Genomic DNA, 3545 nt, shown 5'->3' with positions numbered 1-3545 from the left:
GATTGGTTGCATTTTTATGCACTAATAACAAACTACCTAAAAGAGAAATTAAGAAAACGATCCCATTTACAACTGCATCATAAAATACCTAGGAATAAATTTAACCAAGGAAGTAAAAGATCTGTACTCAGAAAATTATAAGACATTGAAGAGAGAAATCAAAGGAGATACAAATAAATGAAATCATGTACCATGTTGATGTATAGAAAGAATTAGTATAGTTAAAATGTCCATTCTACCAAAAACTTTTTATAGACTCAGTGCAATCCCTATCAAAATACCAATGGCTTTTTTCACAGAAATAGAACAAATTATCCTAAAATTTATTTGGAATCGTAAGAGATCCCAAATAGCCATGGCAATCATGAGAAAAAAGAACAAAGCTGGAGATATCACGCTACCAGATATTAAACTATACTGAAGGCCATGGTAATCAAAACAGTATGGCATTGACATAAAAACAGAAAAATAGATCAATGGAACAGAATAGAGAGCCCAGATGTTAATCCATGCTAATACGGTCATTTAATCTGTGACAAAGAAAGCAAGAATATACACTGGGGTAGAGACAGTCTATTCAATAAATGATTCTGTAAAAACTGGACAGTTACATGCAAAAAAATGAAATGGGACCACCTTTTTACTCCATATACAAGAATAAACTCAAATGGATTAAAGAATTAAATGTAAGACTCAAAACCATAAAGCTCCTGGAAGACAATTTAGGCAGTAATCTCAGATATTACCCTTAATAATATTTTTTACTGATTATTTCCTTGGGCAAGGGAACCAAAAGAAAAAATACACAAATGGGACTCTAGCAAATTAAAAATGGTTTGCACAGCAAAGGAAACCATCAACAAAATGAAAAGACATGCTACTGAAGATATTCACCAATAATACATCTGATAAGGGGTTAATATCCAAATAATATATAATAACAATAATAATAATAATAGTATCCAAATTTTATATAACATTCATACAACTCAACACTGAAAAAAACAATCCAGTTAAAAGATGGGCAGAGGACTTGGGTAGGCATTTCTCCAAAGAGGACATACAGATGGCGAATAAACATATGAAAAGATACTCATCACTAATTATCAGAGAAATGCAAATGAAAACTGTAATGAAATATCACCTCACACCTGTCAAAATGGCCATCATCAATAAATTAATAAATAAGTGTGGGTGAGGATGTGGCGAAAAGGGAACCCTTGTGGACTGTTGGTGGAACTGAAAATTGGTGCAGGCACTATGGAAAGCAGTATAGAGTTTCCTCAAAAAATTAGAACTACCTTATGACCCAGCAATTCTACTCCTGGGTATTTATCCAAAGAAATCTAACACATTAATTCAAAAAGATATACATACCCCTATGTTTACTGTAGCACTATTTACAATAGCCACGGTATGGAAACCATCAAAATGCCCATCAATAGATGATTGGATAAAGAAGAAGTGGTACATATGTACAATGGAACATTACTCAGCCATAAAAAAGAATGAGATCTTACCATTTGTGACAACATGGATGGATGCTAAGTGAAATAAGTCAGACTAAGAAAAACAAATACTATACAATCCACTTATATGTGGATTCTAAAGAACAAAATAAAGAACAAATAAAACAGAAACTGACCCATAAATACAAAGATCAAACTTATGGTTACCAGATGGGAAGAGGTTTGGGTGGCTGGGTGAGAAAGGTGAAGGGATTAAAAAATACAAATTGGTAGATACAAAAAAGTCATGGGGATGTAAAACATAGTATGAGGAATATAGTCAATAATACTGAAAAAAAATAATGTAATGTCAGATGGGTAATAGACTTATTGGGGGAACACTTTACAAATTATACCCCACCCCTTTTGTTTTTACAACTTACTATATTTATTGAAAATGTTATAATTATTTCACAAAATTATGTGAAGCTATCAGTTCAAATAATACCACAAAAATCAGGCTTCATTAGCAAATGGCATTTTAGCAATTCCAATTTCTTAGTTCTTACCTGAAAATGTTTATTTTTTTAATATTCACATAGATTTTCTCAGTTTCCCAGAATTGTGGGGTGATTTCTTATTTGAAATAGCTAATTTATCAAAATATGCATTTGAACAATTTGAAAATAATAAAAGATATTTTAAAAGATCTCCATATATTTCTTCCATTTTTATCAGTATTTGATTTATGCAAATATGTAGGTTATATCATACATAGTCCACTATCTTTACTTACCTCATTATTATTATTTCACTTGAAATAACTTGTGTTCTCTTAAATCTTCATTTCTTATTCCTCTCCATTCACTAGTTAAACCTCCCATGTTCTTTTTATTCATTGCCAGAATAACTTTCTTATTAACTATACTTAATGTGCTATTAAAGCTAACCCCTCATGCAATAAGGACATATTTATAATCTGCCCAGGATCCATGCTCATGCAAGTATCTCACAATAATTTTTTATGGGATGCAAGTTTCTGTTTCACACAGGCCTTGACACGGAGACAGCAAAGCTATATTAGAACATTTTCATTTGTCACTTACCTCATTGCATGCCAAATAGATAGAGCTTTAGGAATTTTTAGTTGTGGCATCATTTGGTACATCAAAGCAATAAGCTTGGGTTTCTAATAGCACACATCCTGTGATGTACTTCTGCTACACAAGTCCCTCTACACAGAGTTACGTTAAAGTGGCTCATTATTTAGAGCCTGTGTCAGAAAAGTATTTCCTCTGGACAAGGAAAAAAGTTCCCTTCAGAGGAAAAATTGTATAATGCCTCCCAGGTGTGTAAGAAATGTGAAAAACTACAGCTCATCTGATGTACTGTTCATGACTTAGTGGGCTTATTAGTTCCCTGAACGAAGACTCATCTGCCCTGCGTTTCCGTGGTTTAATTTAATGGACAGATTCTCCAATAACGGTAGACTGAAATAAATGCATTAGACAGCGCATGCAAGGAGCAAAAGGAAAAGGATTTAAACATCAAGATTTTATATATCTTTGACATGATATGTTGTTTCAAACAATCTCAATTTCTCTAGCTTACGTTTATTCTTCTTTATCTGATTCTTACTGCCATCTGGTTCGTGTGCAAGTGCAAATCATAAGCAAGAAAAAGCAGAGCTAATTTTCTGTTGTCAGCTTAACAACACAAGCTGTGCGATATGGATAGCTATCATTAAAAGTATCTATCATGAAATATTGATCTGAAATAGGTTACTTTTTCAATGTTTAGATATGAAATGATAAGTAGGATTATTTGAGAAAGGGTGAGTGTCAATCCGTAATGTGAGAGGCTCTATTGATTTTGGAAAATGACTTTGCAAAGCAACAAATAATTTCTACACATTCCTTACAAATTAATCTTTTGAATTCTTTCATAGCACAGATTTTACTAATTGAAAATATAATTATTAGTAAATTATCTGAAGTTTCTTTTGCACACGAATGGCTTTACATTGGTCCCTTGGAATGGTATAAAATGTAATTTACACTTTGGGTTAGAATCTTAAACCTAATAGAGAAAATAAGA

This window comes from Rhinolophus sinicus, chromosome 16 (genome assembly GCF_057876585.1).
Source record: "Rhinolophus sinicus isolate RSI-liver-muscle chromosome 16, RSI-T2T, whole genome shotgun sequence".
Taxonomy (NCBI): domain Eukaryota; kingdom Metazoa; phylum Chordata; class Mammalia; order Chiroptera; family Rhinolophidae; genus Rhinolophus; species Rhinolophus sinicus.
This window is presented reverse-complemented; position numbering follows the sequence as displayed.